This window comes from Lampetra planeri, chromosome 37 (assembly GCF_965212315.1).
Source record: "Lampetra planeri chromosome 37, kcLamPlan1.2.h2, whole genome shotgun sequence".
Lineage (NCBI taxonomy): Eukaryota > Metazoa > Chordata > Hyperoartia > Petromyzontiformes > Petromyzontidae > Lampetra > Lampetra planeri.
Genome location: NC_136143.1, coordinates 1,998,104 through 2,016,460, shown reverse-complemented (window position 1 = coordinate 2,016,460; position 18,357 = coordinate 1,998,104). Strand labels below are relative to the sequence as shown.

General features: G+C 42.8%; 1 long non-coding RNA gene across 1 annotated transcript in view; it reads right to left on the bottom strand.

Moving 5' to 3' along the window:
- LOC144730836 (uncharacterized) overlaps positions 1 to 18,357 on the bottom strand; it is a 38,609-nt gene that overhangs the window by 2,629 nt on the left and 17,623 nt on the right. Inside the window, exons 4-6 of the long non-coding RNA XR_013587863.1 lie at positions 14,521 to 15,187; positions 13,909 to 14,071; positions 10,861 to 10,958 (exon numbers count right to left, since the gene is read on the bottom strand). This is a non-coding gene — a long non-coding RNA (uncharacterized LOC144730836). The remainder of the gene's footprint in view (positions 1 to 10,860; positions 10,959 to 13,908; positions 14,072 to 14,520; positions 15,188 to 18,357) is intronic.

Sequence of the window (18,357 nt, the reverse complement as noted above, 5' to 3'; positions counted from 1 at the left end):
CACTCACCCCCTCGGGGGAGCCCCTATCACACGCTGTGTGTGGTGCCCGCACTATCCCAGCGCTCGCCAAGCCCAGCTAGGGCTGGTATTACACACAGCCACCCACACGGTGCTGTCCATGATGTAGGAACATCGAACGGCACGACCCTTCCGGGCCAGCACCATACAGTGACATCCCCGATGTCACTACATATGGATCGAGAACGTGGACTTTGAGAAAGAACGTGCAACAACAAAAACACGCAACAATAGAAAAGTATGCAAAGGTAAAAGACAGACAAGAACATATGAGAGTAAGAGAAATACAGAAAAAAACACACATGTATTATAGAACATATGCAAACGAGAGATATAATATTGATGGTTAAGGATGGCAAGTGGGCTTGTGTTATAACCTTTCTAGAAAAGATGAAGGCCGATGAACAAGACTGGTGGTGGAATGCCAAAGGAGAGAATATGCCAGAGAGAATGACCATTCTGAATATGGAGTGATGAGACCAGCTCGTGGGCAGCAGAAAAGATTGACTGTGGCATCGCGGTACTGGAGATGTGGGAAGGCATTCAGCGAGCAGCGGATAGAGCAAGGCTGACAATAATTCCAATCTTGAAATTAAGCTTATTTAAAATTTAAAAGAGCAACTAAAAAGTTAACAAAAGGAAAATGCACTGTGAATTAGTGTATTACAAAGTAAATTATGATTACAGGTTGCCAGTTGCAATTACTTAACAATAGCTCATTATGCATCACCGCACATGATAGGACAATCAAATTTCAATGAGATAAAAAAAATAGACAGCTTAAAGAAAATCGGAAGCCTATTCTTGGTATGAAAACCAGTCTTTAAAGTGATCTTGCTATTACTCACATCTATTTTTACCATAACGATATGGCTTTTTTATTTTCTTGGATCTTTCGGTAAAGTCACGTAGAAGGCAAATAATAAAATAATAAAATAAAGCAATCAAATTCTCACGTTTCGGCCACAAGACAAGCAGCTGTCCTCAGGTGAAGAACAGAGCGGTCAGAAAGACAGCGTCCTAATGACCACTGCTAAGCTTGCCAGCGTATTTTAAGCTGGGTGGGAGGAGCAGAGCGCCTTGACAAAGGAGTTTACATATCAACAGAGGAATTTAGAATATTGACGCTAAAGAACTGCTTCTACCCTACTATCATACAGTAAACCGATGTGAAAAACTAAGTATAAACTACATATGCCTTTTACAGACAATAACTGTAGGGGCTGAAGCACAGCAGGTGTGGTGGCCTTTTATCCAAAATGACATGACGCAATTATCAGGCTCTTGGCCCAATGGAGAATGGTGCTCTAAACTGTACCTAGGCTCGCCCCCCAGCCCATTGTTTCGATCCAACAGCTTTAGTTTGAACTCCATGCCCACCTCCCAGCCCACACCCCACCGCCACCCCCCCCCCCCCGCAGCTATATAATCCCTCGTCACAGCCATCTCTTAGGCATACTTAAGCGATTGTTTTTTTCGCTGTGTTTGTCCCCCACCTGAGGACGGACGCTTGTGTTGCGCCCGAAACGTCGTGATTTGATTTAATTTAGTTGTTTTAATTTTTATATTATTTTATTTTCACCTACGTGACTTTACCGAAAAAAACAAAGAGTATGGATCCTTGCAGTCACGAAAACCTGGTACTGTTCTTGCACAACGTTAAGAGTGGTAGACAAGATAGGGATCACCCCTGAGAGGACGTACGTTGTGGAGATGGAGAAATGAAATACAATTCTGTGCCGGTGATAAGTGGATTGTTACCTTGCAAAAAGGTGTGAAATGGTAATTAAACTATTTTAAAAAACTAAACTATTTTATATTTTACTAGGTAAGGCCCGCTCAGCTATATGGCTCTTTTTTAGAAGCGACCTGGAAATTTATAGCAGCCAAATGCTCTAAACGCACGTTTCTAAATGTGGAGGAAAAAACCGGAGGACCCAGAGAAAAATCCACGTGACCACGGGGAGAACATACAAACACCAAATATACAGGCATCCAGGTCAGGATCAAACCCACGACCGCCTGTATACTAGGCGAGGTAGTTTACATCTCTCCAACGCGGCACCCTTAATGCCTTGGGGAGGCCTTGTCCAACAGTGGATTGATAATGGCCAATGACGATCACTGTCTTTTGTATGACAAGGACTTGTAGGAGGCAGCCCACATAAACGCTAGCTATTTCTAAGTTTTCTAACAATATAGAGCCAACAGCATGAGATGGAAACACATGTGCCTACTGCCACCGTGTATAGTACAATAAATACTGTGCATGGCAATTTACCACGTATACAACTCGATCTCAAAATCAAAACATACATAGATTGAAGGTTGAAACTGGGAAATAACTTAAAGGTGATAGAAGCTTTTTCTGTACAGTGTTTGCATGATATTCCACTTACATGCACTCCCAAAAGACACACTTCTCTCCTTGACAAGGCAGTGCACGTGGAAAGAATTTGGCATGCAATTCATGAAAGTGACTCTCAATCTCAGGAATGAGAAATTGAATCAAGTCACACTTTGTACCCCCAGCCAGGTTTCACCCTTCTTCTATCAAAACATTATGTACCACAGCACGACTGACCCGTGCTTGTTTGGTAGATGTGTGAAGTCAGTGTCTTTGGCTCCTGAGGCTATAATGAGATGAGAGGCACTGCTTTATAATCGAGCACCCATTGCACAGTGCCGACATGCATGTTAAGTTGTGTGCACTCGACTGATTATTTTAATATGCAATACCCCAGTTGTTGAACCTTGTGTGTGCAGCTTCATAATGGATACACGGTGGGCTCCTTTAACAAGGTTAATTTAAAGCCAACCTTTGTTCCCCCTCAAAAGCGAAATAAATTGGATTGCAAGTGCCTAGAGAAGGAACACATTTTTTTCTTGATATTTATGCTCTCTGTACATCTTCACATTTATTTTATGAGTACGATCTGGTAGTTAGCCTTTAACAAAGCTTTAAATGACACTTCTATTGCTCAAGCTTCGATAGCATCAAGGCAGATGTGATTGCCCATGGCTGACTGCTAAATAGTGTGTCATACAATTTCGGTCTTTCATTAAACACACTGGCATTATCTTTGTGATGATCTCACTTTGTAAGCTGTTAGTATGGCGTCTGTGCAGAAAATATCATTTTCTCCAACCTCAGCAGAAACCAGTAATTTTTTTCTTACCCCATTCTATTATTAAACCCACCCTTCCATGATCCCTGCATTACCTTTCAGGTCAGCAATTGCAGGTGGTATTTATCTAAATGGCATTTCCCACGCTTCTTGAAATAAAAAAAGAACGCCCATTGCCACGGGCCACCAAACACACTCAAGCAGAAAGCCATATAAACACATTATTCTTTTTGCACCCTAGCTGACCCTAAAATAATAGGAGACATGTAAAACTGTAACCGCTCACTATTCACTATATTACTTGCAGTTTGAATAAAATGTAAACTTGTGGCAATCCATTTTGCTTGTCTTTCTGCAAATGATGGAGGTTGTGCAGAGATTTATTTTAACACTTACTGGGCCCTTTATCTATGGAAAACAGGCTTAAATAGTCCTCCACAGGCGATAGCTCTTGCAACTTTCTCCTGTGTAGTTTCAAGGCAGGGTGACCGAGGAGTCTTTGCTTAGCAATGCGATGAACTGCATTTTACGCAAACCGCTAGGAAGACACATCGGCAGCGTTATAACTCATGCTGGCATATATACCCCATTAGCATTTTAAAGCTGTTGCCAAGCAGAATTACTCAGCGTCAACCGTGATGTATTGAACTACAGTACAGTGCGCAAGCCAGGCTAAGCTTCTCTGTCAGTACAATGCCGTTGTTAATTGAGGTCGATTCTGATTAGGCTCCTCGTGGTGTTAACTGCTTTCTCTAGGATGGCTAGAACCAGGACAGCGCTTCCCCTGTGCGGAAACACGTAGGCAGTGCAAAGATACTAGTGGGAACATTTCACATTGGTTGAGTAAAATGCTTGATAACACTAAAGAATATCGGATGTAATTATATCCAAGTGATTGAAGAATTCATAAACTTTCGCTGAGTCAAATGCTTTTTCATAGTTAACAAAGGGTTGGCATTAATAGCGTTTGATATTCATTTGCCTCTTCCATAATCTGATTATTTGATGCAAGTATGTATGTAGTTGATGGTAGAGAAACCTTTCCATATATGTGGCTTGCTCATGTGGTTGGTTTGTCTCAAATTTTCCATTATTATATTTCCAATCATCTTTGTGTAGGGGTCAGGGGAAGGATTCCCACCAATATGAGGGTTAGTGGGAGGGGTGATCGAGGAGATATAAGGGGAGAACGGGCGGGAAGAGGGGGCCTTTGGCGGGAACGAGATTGGGACGGCTGGGGACAGGTGTGGATGGGAGAAAAGGATTGAAAGACGAAACCCCTGCAATCTTGTGTCGGCTCTCCTTTACATTTGTAAAGAATGTATGTATATCTTCTTGGTTCTTTCGGTAAAGTCACGTGACTTTACCGAAAGAACCAAGAAGATGAATCCCTGCAGTCACGAAAGCTTTAAATCGAAATTAAATTTATGTATAATTGTAATCAGAGGCTAATGAGTCTAAAATTCTTCAAGTCAGTTATAACCCGTTTTTAATATATAAGCTATTACAATTCAAGACCGAAATAAAATATTTAGAAAGAATAATTTTGTAAAAACATGTTATAACAGCTCTATTGGGAATACATAATATAGTGCATATAATAAGGGAACTCAGACAAGGAGACGTACTTCAGTCAAAGTTATTCACCTTGATACATAGTCCTAGACTTATGAACACCTGATTTATAAACACCCTCATGAACCAGCTTCCATGAAATATAATTTTTAACATTGACTTAAAATTTTGACTTAAAACTTTCGTGACTGCAAGGTATTCATATTCTTTGGTTCTTTCGGTAAAGTCACGTAGATAAAAAATAATAAAATTAATTAAATTAAAATAATAATACAACATTTTTATTTAAAAAACTCACGACATTTCGATGGCAACATAAGCGGAGAGAAAGGTAGGGTAAGCCTCGAATGCAACTGTTTATAAAGGTTTAGAAGTGGGCGTAGCCCAAGTGTCAGAACTGAGTGGGCGGGGCACAAAAGTCTACGTCAGCAGTGGATAGAGCATCCTATAGAGATGGAGTCGAGGCCATGTCTATCATGTGTATCAGACCTCCCCTCCCCCCTCTCTGTCCGTTGTGTTGGCGTGTGCAGCGGCAACCGCGTCCAAGCCGTCGTCCATTGTTTTGGCCCCGCTCCCCCTCCCCCTCCAGATGCGTTGTGCTCGGCGCTCCGTGCTGTCTTTGAGCCCCGCCCCCCTCCCTCCCGATACGTTCCATTCATTGGCTACCACATTCTGATGAGCTCCCCCCCACCCCTCTCCTCCCCCCTTCAACTTGCTTATAAGGGATTACTTCTTGAATCATTGCCTCACTTGATGCAGCTAATTCGGCTGTGACGGTCCCACCTGATGACGGAGACTTGTGTTGCCTCCGAAACGTCGTGATTTTTGTTTTTGTTTTTCTTTTCTTTTATTTTCATTAATTTTGATGTTTTACCTACGTGACTTTACCGAAAAAACCTAAGAATATGATTCCTTGCAGTCACGAAAGCTTCAAATCTAGAATTAATGCCCTCTACGGGGAGGAATTCCACCTATCTGTTAGAGTTTTTAACAGACAACGAGACAAGAAGTCACAGCTTCTCGAGACGCTGGCCTTCCTCAAGAGATGCCGAGATAACAAGGTAATACCCATCGCTTTCACACTCACATCCGCTGCTGTGTCCTCACCGAACTCTAAACAGATCTTATTTAAAGCTAGCCTATCACTAATCTCGGAGAGAATAAGGTTACTCCGATCTGAACTCGATAATTTAGACAAGACCCTCTTACAAACACATTTAATGTTAACACAAAAAATGTCACCTTCTGATTGGAACCACGTTGATAACATGACTTCTGCTTCTGCTGACTCAATGTCAGCCAAATGCAAAGCTAACCTGATTTCTAAATTCAACCTCCTATCTAAGAAGAAACCAGAGCCACACATCGCAAAGCTGGATGTTAACAAGACCGTGATTAATCAGAGTAACATCCCAATTTCTGACACTCTAAAAACGGTACTGGCCAAAGGACTAAATTTCGCCGTCACCCCTAAATATATACCAGTAGAGGATATGATTTCTCAGATTGATGTAGCCCTCAGAGGCATAGGACACATCCATGCGGATGTAGCAAGAGCTGAAATAGCTACTATTCTTAAGAATGCTAAGAAACCCACTAGTAACATCAGCAAAAACGAACGCTCTGAACTCGCGGACCTAAAAAAGAGAGATGATATAGTCATCCTCTCGGCAGACAAGGGCAATGCCACGGTCATCATGGGTAAAGATTCATACAACAACAAAATCCTGGACCTTCTTAATGATGGGAGTTACTCCAAAATTAATAACGATCCCACTAAAAGCCTAACGACGAAAACCAACAGTATCATCACGAGTTCGACTTCCCTAATCGAACCAAGCAAACGTCCCTCTCTAAAACCATCGGCGGCAAGACCTCCCAGACTCTATGGTCTTCCCATAAACCATAAGGAAGGCACCCCGCTACGACCCATTGTGTCGACGATAAACTCTCCTACGTACAAACTAGCCCGTTTTCTATCAGATACTCTGCTCCCTTTCACAGGCAAGACCTCTTCGGCAGTACTCAACTCAACCCAATTAGTCTCTATGGTTAAGAACATGGTACTATCTCCTGATGACATCCTCGTCAGCTTTGATGTAGTATCTTTGTTTACCAAAGTCCCAGTACCGGACACCCTAACAATAATTGAGGACTTAGTCCAACATGGATTGAATTCTGATGCACCTGCGCTGGTTAGGCATTGCCTCACCAACACCTATTTTACCTGGAATGGCACCTTCTACAAACAGAATGAGGGTACCCCTATGGGCTCCCCTTTGTCACCAGTTATAGCCAACATGTTCATGGAAAAGTTTGAATCAGACGCCATCCAGACATCTACCCTGCGTCCTTCCCTGTGGAAGAGGTATGTGGATGACACTTTCGTCATCTGGCCACATGGCCTCCCAGCATTGAACCACTTCTTGGACCACATCAATTCTAGACACCCATCCATCAGATTCACCATGGAAGTGGAGAAAGACGGTAAACTACCATTCTTGGATATTCTGTTTGAGAGGAGGCCTGACGGATCCTTGGGACATTCTGTCTACAGGAAAGCCACCCACACAGATTCCTACTTGAAACCGGATTCCCACCACCACCCATCTCAAAAGAATTCTCTCATCAAAACGCTATACCACAGAGCCCATGGCATTTCTGACAAACACCACCTGACCGGTGAATTAAGACATGTACATCGGGCCCTCAGGATGAACGGATACTCTGACCGTACTATCCGCCAAGCTGTCTCTCCCACCACACAGAAACAGCCACTTGAAACTCCGACCAAAACCATCACGTTACCATACATAGCAGGCGTGACCAAAAAGATCTCCAAAATTCTAAACAAACATAAGATCCAAGTCCGATTCAGTACAGTGCATAAAATCTGTGATCTGATTCCATCTGTGAAGGATGTCGTTCCTGACTTACAGTATCCTGGAGTCTACAAATTGAGTTGCATTTGTGGTGATTGCTACATTGGAGAAACGAAACGTCATGTTTCTGATCATGTCCGCGAGCACAAGTCAGATCTGAAACACGGCAGAACTGATTCTTCTGCCATTGCCGATCATTGCTACAACTCGGTGGGCTCTCATGAAATTGTCTTTTCCGAGACCAAGGTTCTCTGCAAACCTCCCGGCTACCATCAAAGGTTTGTACACGAAGCCATACAAATATACAAACACAGACATAATTTCAACCGTGATGATGGGTACAAACTTAGTAATCATTGGAAAGATGTTATCAACCACGCAAAAAAGACTTATCTGACAGGCACTATTTTACTTTACTTTACCGAGTGTTAACATCCCCAGTTGTTTTTTGGCAGTGCTCTCTTCATTGTTCAGCCGGCATTGGTGTAGGCATGGGCATTTTCGTTCTTTTGTCTATCATGTGTATCAGACCTCCCCTCCCCCCTCTCTGTCCATTGTGTTGGCGTGTGCAGCGGCAACCGCGTCCAAGCCGTCGTCCATTGTTTTGGCCCCGCTCCCCCCCCTTCCCCTCCCGATGCGTTGTGCTTGGCGCTCCGTGCTGTCTTTGAGCCCCGCCCCCCTCCCTCCCGATACGTTCCATTCATTGGCTACCACATTCTGATGAGCCCCCCCCCTCTCCTCCCCCTTTCAACTTGCTTATAAGGGATTACTTCTTGAATCATTGCCTCACTTGATGCAGCTAATTCGGCTGTGACGGTCCCACCTGATGACGGAGACTTGTGTTGCCTCCGAAACGTCGTGATTTTTGTTTTTGTTTTTATTTTCATTAATTTTGATGTTTTACCTACGTGACTTTACCGAAAAAACCTAAGAATATGATTCCTTGCAGTCACGAAAGCTTCAAATCTAGAATTAAAAGCTATAGAGATGGAGCCTAGGCCAGCAGTGGATAGCGCAGGCTATAGAAGTAGTTGTCTAGGCCAGCAGTGGGTAGAACCGGGCTCCTCACCTCAGCTCTCTCCCCTAGGCACAATTTCAACCGAGATGAGGGGTACAAACTCAGCAATCACTGGAAGGACGTTATCAACCAGTTTAAGTCATAACTGCTGTAATGTTTCCATTGTGTGTGTGTAAGTAGTGGAGCAGTTAGCACGCTGCACTACAAACCTGGCGACCCAAGTTCGATTCCTGCTCACGGCCAACACCAGTGATGATTATCTGAATCAGTCCTGGGCCTCCCCTACATCGACTCTGCCTCAAATGAGTAACTGGTGTGGTGTAAACATCGCCGCTGGGGAGACAGTCGGCTGGGCATGGCGTTGGCCACCCACCCCTCCGTGTGCCGTGCCGGCCTTCATAGGCAGCACTTGCCCCAATCGTCTGTTAAGGCTTCACGGTAGATGTTTGTCTTCATGAGCGCCTATGTGCGTGTATGCGTGTGTGCGCGTGCCCCCGTGCTTGTGCGTGGGGAGTGGTAGTGCAATGCTTAGCGTGCTGTGCTACCAACCCGTCTACCCGAGCTCGATTCCCGCTCACGGCCAACACCAGTGACGGTTATCTGAACCGGTCATGGGCTTCCCCTAGGGCGACTCAACCGCAAATGAGTACCTGTTGCGAAGTGTAAATATCGCCAAGAGGGACTCAATAGGAACCAGGCGTGGTGCTGACCACTCATTCCCTCGTGTGCTGTGCCGGCCTTCATAGGCGCTGCTAGCCAACAACACGTGCCCCAACAGTCTGTTAAGGCTATACAGGGGATCTTGTTGTGTGTGTGTGTCTGTATGCGTGCGTGCCCTGTGTGTGTTTCTGCAATTGTGGTGACTCGTTGCGCCCCTTCCGACAAGCAAGCCAGCATAAGGACTCAAGATAAGTTAAAATAAAACAGATTATTTTCTCTATTTATGTTCCTTCATTTTATGTTGTATTTACTTAGTATTTATTAAAGTATTACATGCAAATGTACACTATTTCTTCTTATTTATGAGTTTAACAATGCTTCACTTTTGTTTTTAACTGTAACACATTTCATAACACTGACCATATGGGCATTTAAATACAATACATTGTTGTTTTCCGACTTACAAACTGTTTGACTTAAGGACGAGTCTCAGGAACGAGTTATGTTCATAAGTCAAGGACTGCCCGTATTGAAAGATGTTTTCCTAAAATTGTATTGGCGAAATAAAGGGACAATTATCAATTAAGACAATAAGAACCATCCCAGAATTGCTGATGACAGCCCATGCAATGGAAATGAACTACAAGCTGCCAAGTGGGTTTCAAGATAAATACGAGTAAAACAAAATCAATGCAAAACAAGTTCACTAAGCAACCTGTTAGAGGGACACAAAAGAACGCATTACAGTATATATATACCCAATGTTATTGAAAGTGGACTGGGATAAAAGTAACAACATAAAGAAGAGAACAAGAGCGGGCTGTTGGTGTGCTTCTTGGAAAAGCTAAAGTAATAATGAAAAGCAACATACCATGACAATAAGCATGGACTAGGATGAAAAATGAACAAAAACTGAGAAGTGTGCAAAGAAGAGTGGTTACATTGAGACAGCGTGAGAAATACATTAATTAGTGAACATACACAAGTTATTGACATTACATTGACTATTAAATGGCCCAACGTTCCATTTGTTCGTTTGTCCATCAACTAAATAATAAGAGCCTTTCAGAAGGCTTGAATCAAAAAGTTATAGAAAGTGGACCCCCCCCCCCCAAATGTGGGGGTAAAAAGTTGATCCAACAGGTTTACAAAAATTGTCGACCCCCACCTCCCAAAACATTTTTCACTGCCCCCCCCCTAAAAATAAATGTATTTTGTAGGCATATATGCCTACATACCCTACATACAAAAGAGTCAGTAGTATCTGCACACATTGGAAGTGGGGGGGGAAAGAAGAGGACATCAGTGAGGATGGGGGCAACGGGCGAGGCACGAATCGCCGAGAAGCAAGGCGCAGAAGCTAGAATAAGGCGGCCGAAAGGATGATGGCTGCTGCTGGTCAAGACAAATAATGGCGTGGTAGCTAAATGAGGGAAACATGTCCAAGAGGGTATCCGCTGGAGAGGTGAAATGTGGCAGGTCTTCATTCAGCAGTGGGTATATCATGGTGGACGATGATGATGATGAATGAAGACACATGAAGAACGAAGAAAAATCATATATTTGTGGATGCACTTACAGTTTCATAGAATATGCATCTGATGGCGTGAGGCCCATCCTTAAGGGTAAAGACCTTGGCAAATCTCTCCTTTGGTGCAACTGCAGAATCCAAAGTTGCTGATGGGAAAAAGGCATAGAAATTGAAGTTAACAAATACACAAATATGTTAACATATTCCGAGCCACACACAATGAAATTGTTTTATCTGTCCATTCAAATTGATTTCACACTCTTGAGAGATATACTACGCTATTATTCATTGCTGCCTGACATCTATGCCATTTTTTATCATGAAATTACATTTCTGCTATCTAAAGGATGTTTTTTGTTATCAACGTTAAATAAATTGTATTTATCTCCCATTAAAAAAATAATCAGGGGAAAGATAAATTAAATAGCTGTTGGGAGATGTTTAATCAGCGGATGCAGGATTTGCAATAAAGAGATTATTACATGGGGTCAAGCTGCAATCACGATATTTGACATTGGGCTCTCCGGTTTCTTTACGACGTTAATCAACCGCCCGGTCACACGGTGCTGCCACTGTACAAGCAGCAGTGTTAACCCCTTAACCTTTATTTAACCATTTCTCAAAGTTGTTGACACTGCGTTGTTTATGAATAGTATTGTTAACATAAGCGCTTAAAACTATTACTTTCGTAAATATCACATTCTCAAGTAAAACCACACCTGTTTCAAATATTCCATCTATGAAAGGCAAGCTGGCATCACAGTACTTTCTATTTATTTTTGTCAATGGTATATCTTTTTAGGCCTATGCCCAAATTACCCAGGATGTCGTCAGATCTTGGAAGCTAAGCAGAGTTAATCCTGGATAGCGTTTTGAAAGGGTGACGACCATGTACGCCAAGTTGTCATAGGCAGCTGCGGGGCTGTACTACACGGTGCACAGTAGAGGGCAGTGCAGAAATCGCTATTGTTGTACTGTGCTTCTCGATTCCCAAGCCTACCCTCCCTGTTTTCGCCAACCCGCACTAACGGGGTGAAGTATGGTCAAATAATCCATGTGACCTACACGGTGTGGGAAAGCCCTCATCCAGAAATGGATTAGCAAAAGGACTGCATGTGTACATGTACTGTACATATCCTTTTAGAGTGAAGTAATGGCAATACCAAAGGCATGCACTGACATTCACTCATTGTGTACTTATGGCCACTGTCAAAACATGTCAGACAAGCAGCAACGATCACTCCTCCTTAAAGATAACAGCAACCTCTTCACCATAACTGAGACAAGACAACGACGAAACTGAACGTGGCTGTTTGTTTCACAAAGCCAGACGGCATCAGTCATCAAATGGCTCGTCATAAAGAACGCTTGGTTGCATTTTGCTTTGTCGCTGCAATGCCTTCACTCCCACTCCTTATTGAAATTAAGCAGCACTCTCTGCTTTGTGATCCGGATAAGACACACGGCAAGTATTGAGTTTGGGTGGGAGTGCAGCAGCAGCAGGTGAAAGAGTAAAAGACAGTCAGCAAAAAATGCCGAGTAATTAAATTGATCCATCATCAGGACTAAGTACAAACAAGAAAAGTGTATTCCATAGCCACACAGAAAGGTCATCTGCAGCTTTTCCGATAAAGGCTTTTGTATTGACAAGCTGAAATGTTCTGCAATTTAGACTTTACAGGGCAATTTCAATGTATTCAATGTGGTACTACAAACGTATATTTTCACACTGTCAAGTCAAACAGCTTTTATATAACAGCTAAACATTTAACCTCTGAATAAGGGGGGGGGGGGGTAGTGGCTTATAAATTGCCCCTGCTGTCTGAAACATCTTCCCCTTGGCCTACTATTCTGCTGATGCTCTACCTCAATCGTTTGGAAAAGAGGAAAATCAAGTAAAACGACTCTTCCTTTTTACTAATGAAATTCTCTATATTCCAAAATCTGATTCAAACTTTACTGCATTAGACGATGGAGATACCGAGATCATTCATTCTCGCTCCCTTATTCTCAGCATGCCGACAATAGACATGAACCTGACAAGAGCATCATTAGGCCAAATTATTGTCACTTCTACACATAATCCTGAGCACTACTGACTTACTCTTGTCATCCTGACACCAACTGGACAATAAACATTATGTTAGAACCCTGTTCTACTACACTGACATTTGTAGACAAGTCAGCAGAGCCGGCCCAGCCACTAAGCGACCCTTGCAATTGCAAAGGGCCCCGTGGCCAGCAGAGGGCCCCCTAGAGTCACTGCTAGCTAGTGGGTGAAAAAATCATACATCAAAGGGGCCTCCAAACAAATTTTTCATAGGGCCCCCAAAGGTCTAGGGCCGGTTCTGCAAGTCAGCTTGTACACACCTTAGGTACCCGTTGTTGCACATACTTGGAATATTCCAACTGACAGAACATTTCCTGCACAAATTATGGCCAATCTGCAATGCACCCACAATGTTTCCTACTCGCCAGTTCGCCTGAATAATTTCTTCCAATCTCTGTGCATTTGTTAGGGTCACTGATATTCCTGCTCTGCTGCACCCAGCTTTACCAGCAATGTCTGTTTCACCATCCTTGAATTGTTTGACCCATTTGCTGACATTGCTTTCACAAATGCAGGTGTTTCTATAGATAGCATGCAATCTGCCATACATTTCTACAACTGTAATACCTTCTTTCAGGAAAATCTGATCACAAATTTCTGCTCTAATGACACATCCACTTCAGACATTTTATTTACGACTACTGCAGTGTCTTGGCAGAGCTACAACACTACTTGGCACTATGTGTTGACAAGCAACTGAATAAATTGTTGCACAAAGTTCATTGTTCTCTATGCACAAATATGCTGCCATAATTGGCTTTGTTAAACAGAAGCTATTAGTATTTTTTTCTGACAAGTTTCTCATCATTTACAGTAAGTGTGAGAATTAGTTTAACCTCCATACTTACATTTCAGTTATAATTACATTTTATCATTCCCTTTCCTCCGTTAAACAAAAACACTCATCGTTGGTGGCAGACACGTGCATTTAGATGCTTTATGAATTCAAATAGTTTTTATTAGTCCGTCCTCAAAGTACACAGTACCGAACAGCTCAAACAGCAGGGACACATGTTGGCAGTACTGGCTCCAGTGCTTCATGCTCTCCACCGTGGCGATAAGCACGCGCACCGTCCTCTCCTCCTTGATCACCAGCTTGCAGTCAGCCCTCGCGCCGACTGCTGAGGGCATCGTCTTTCCTGCTGGCTGCTGCTTTTCAGAAAAGGACCACCGTGCAGTGGATCAGGCGAGGAGTTGAAATTGCAAAAACACCACAGAAACGTCTTATAACAGGAGGTTGACATGCGTATGTGCATACCATGATAGCAACACCACATAGTGGGAATTAGCGCTATTTTTATCGGAATTCTTATTTTATTAATGACACTCCACTGGGAATGCTCAATGTTTCATTAGTTTACCCAAAGCATTGGCCAAGAATTAAATTTGCATGAGACAGTAAACTGGTGCATGATAAAACAAATTTTGTACCAAACAAGATGTTGGATGAGCCAACCCACGGGCAGCCTTACTCTTGCATTAGAGATAACAGATCCTTATCATCGGCAACAAAATGTCTCTAAAGCAGAAGATAATAACAGGGGTTTTAAAGCTTATTTATTTAGAAAACCTGAATGTGATATAATAAACAAAAGTACCTCTGAATTGCTGTTTGTGAAGTCTGAATCATCAAAAAATGAATTATCTGATATGTCGCTTTCGTTCCATCCCGAGTTCTTAGTAATTTCTTGTCCAAGTTTGTTGCTGTGGTCGCCAGCTGACCAGGCCCTCTGACGTGCAGGTAAACCAGGTGTGGTATTTTTAATCTGCACGTTGCCCTGTGATGTGGATGGGTAAGACTGGTGTATACTGGAGCCCATGCCGCCCCTTCCTCTAACACTGGAGTTCATGGTTCCTCCCTGCCCTGTAGCTTGATAGTCCATACTGCCCCTTCCTGACATTGGGCTGTTGATGTCACTCCTTCCTCCAACACTGCTACCCACGTTACTCCTTCCTCTAGCATTGAAGCCCATGCCGTTGCCTCTTCCTGTACCACTGGAGTCTGACCCCTTGTTTCTAGCAGAGGACAGAGATGGTGTGCAAGACTGTGCAGAATTGGACTGAAATGTATTTGTGGCTCCCGGGATATAACTGGTCAATGAACTACTTGGTCCTTTTCGCCCTAGAGCTGCAACAGGGCTGCCAAATGCTTGATAGTGTGGCTCCCTAGTGCCACCTTCATTGGCCATATTTCTGTTCCATTCGGTATGTGCATTACTCTCCTCCTTCCCTTGCGATGTTGGCCTTGCCTTGCAAAATCCACCACTGTAGTCAAATAAAAAAAAATAAGGCCTTTACACAATGGAATAAACACAATTTGCTCAACAAAAACACGTGCTGTAATCTTGCGAAAAGAGTACATAATAGATATTTAACTGTACTGCTTCAGGGTGGGCACATTTAAAAGAAACATTTTTACAGCAGGAATAAAATATGCAGTTAGCTGAGCAGTCTCCATTTATGGCATGACATTTTCACCGCTATTTTTATCGGCCTCCCTCGAACCTGAATTTATGGCGGACATTGAGGGAATGCCTGTGAAGGACAGTGGCTACTTTAAGAATTTGTCTTATTTTCTATGAGGTAAAAATAGCAGTTCTGTTTCAGATTATATGTTACTATGTACTGTATGGTTTTTTTTACCATTCAGGGAGAAAAATATTAAATTACAATTAAATGTGGTTGAGAAAAATTACCTGTGAAAATAATATTAAACAAATTTGAGAACGAAATGAAAATTGTGCACAATTTATCATAAAATATATTTTAGCATACATTTTATTCACAAGGCATTTATTCGGAATGTGATTTCAAATAATTTTATCACCACCGTGTCCTAGGAATATGACCAATGTCATTCACGATGAGAAATCTTTACCCTTATTGCCACAGTATCCAACAAATCTGTCACATGAAACACCGAAGCTGTAATGAGCATCCATATCGATGTCCTGAAGAAGCACGTGGGTAACCGCTACTGGCAAGAGCTTGTTTCATGGCCACACGATGCGGAGGATGGAATAAGGCACCATGCCATGCCATCATTATTTACTCCCCACTGCTGGCAGCACCCAAACCTCATTTTTGGCTGAACCAACCTTGGGGAGGCCCTCACGAATGCATAAAGCCATGAATCACTCCACAGGATGGCAGCTCTTTGCTCTAAGACTCTATGGTAATAATACAGGGCTGTATTTCAAAACAGAGTTGGGGTGCGTTGTGTGGTTACAGAGACCGGCGCAACGATGACCCCATTAAAACAGGACAAAGAAAAACATTTTAAAAGCTTGAACACAACATTACGCTTTACAAGTCTGCTGTGTCCTGCTGCTAAATTATTCCCTAAAAAAATGAAAAAACACTTTAAAAATAAATCTAAAGAGCAGTATTTACTTCCAGGTTTTACAGGGCAATATCATTTACAAAATTGACACCTAAATACATGCGTACATTTCGACTTAACATGACATGTTTTTTTTATTCAAAGGAAAGCATTTTAAAGCAATTAGATTTGTACTTAACCATAACCTATTAAAATGCTTCGTAAGCTTAAAATATGACCTTATCCATACATCTCATGAGGCACTTTAAGGGGGTAATAACTAGTCGGTGTTGTATCTTTTAAACTCCAACTTCTTATATTACTTGAATATAAGAAAATCAATAAAAATGAATTAATGGCTCTGCTAAATATGAAAACCTTTATTAATATACAACTAAGTGCATGCAGTTTATACACACGATGGTAATGAATTGTTTGAGAAAAGAATATTAAATGTACACATACACGATCATTTATTACTGAAAGTTAAATTCCTGTAACCCCAAACATCAATGTGCGTATTCCTCACCAGTGGTCCCCGTCACCCAGAAATAGTTGAGGAAATAGTGAGATTCAGAGTTCCTGACGTGGGTTATTTTGTGAAAGTTGTACATTACAATGTCAGAAAGAACAAAGCGGATGTAATTCTGATGGTCCCTTACTTGTGCTGAAGATACCTCTTTATTAAAGTGGTGGAACTGGCATTCGATAACCCTTTGGGTCTTTCCCTGAGGGAGGATCTCCACTCCCAAGGCAGATTCTTTTGTGCAGACATAAGACTAGAAGGTGGTGGCCAGGATATGGCAGAACAGCAATTTGGCTCATGAATCTGTAATAAACCTTCTTGAGACGGCTTCGGAATCAGTCCTTTTTATTTCCACTTCCACAATTACACTTTACTCACACACTCTCCGTTGCTGGCAGACAACGGAGAGAGGGCAGACTTCACACCAAGTCCCCACCGCGCACGTGGCACCCAGAGCCCCCGTACGCGCGTGACTCCTGCTCTTGTCGTTCCCAAGTCTGCTCTCGATCGTTCTCTCTCTTTTAATCCCTTCGTCACGTGGTACCCCCCAGCCAATCCTCCATAGACAGCCTTGACCGTTCTCGATGGTTCCCTGTCAATCCCGGGACCACGCCTCTGATCCGGCTCCCCATTAGCTGGGGCCCCGAATGGCCAGGCCAATCACCCCTGCTAACATGCCGAGATCACGCCGAGGCCATGCTCCCTGGCTCATCCCTTATTGGCTACAAAGCAGGACCGGCAAGCCAATCCCCACGTGAACCCTCTATGGCTGTTATTACAATTCCAACTGTTCAGTGGAATTTTAGAGAATGCTACCCCCAGATATACATGCGTGGTGAGTTTTCTCCGGGTACCTCCAGCTTCACCCAAGACTAAGAAAAAAAACAAGAGAACTAAGCCCAAATTTCGATTTAAAGCTTTCGTGACTGCAGGGATTCATCTTCTTGGTTCTTTCCGTAAAGTCACGTAGAAGGGAAGTAATAAAATAATAAAAATAAAACAATAAAATTATTCTCACGACGTTTCGGCCACAACGCAAGCAGCCGTCCTCAGGTGAAAACCAGGTCCGTCGAGGCGACAGAGTCTGAATGAAACAGCACACGAGCTTGGAGCATATATATAAGCTGGGCACCTTGACAAATGAATTTGCATATCAAGAGGAATTTAGCATATTTATGGGAAATGCAGGAATGTGATTAGTACTACATATGCATGTGCATTATGCAGGATTAACAGCATCAAAGGGAGCTGCAGTTGCTGCTGCTACTGCAGCTACTACCAATAGGGCCACCAAGTCATGAGTTTAAGATCTGCCGAGGCCACGGGTTCAAAAAGAGAATTGAAAAGGGCACCCAGCACCAGTGGGCGGCAAGGTTTCTTTAAGGAGAAACCTCCTTCAGCAACCTACAAATAACTGGTTTACATACCCCTGTAGCATTACTGCGTCTTAAGTTGTCTTATTATAGAATGCTCAAAGAGAATACAGTCCAGCGTTATTGTGCCCTAACCCCTCTATCCAGAAAAACACAGATGTTGGATGATAGCGGGCATTTCTAGGACCTTAAAGTATTACTTGGAGAGGATGAT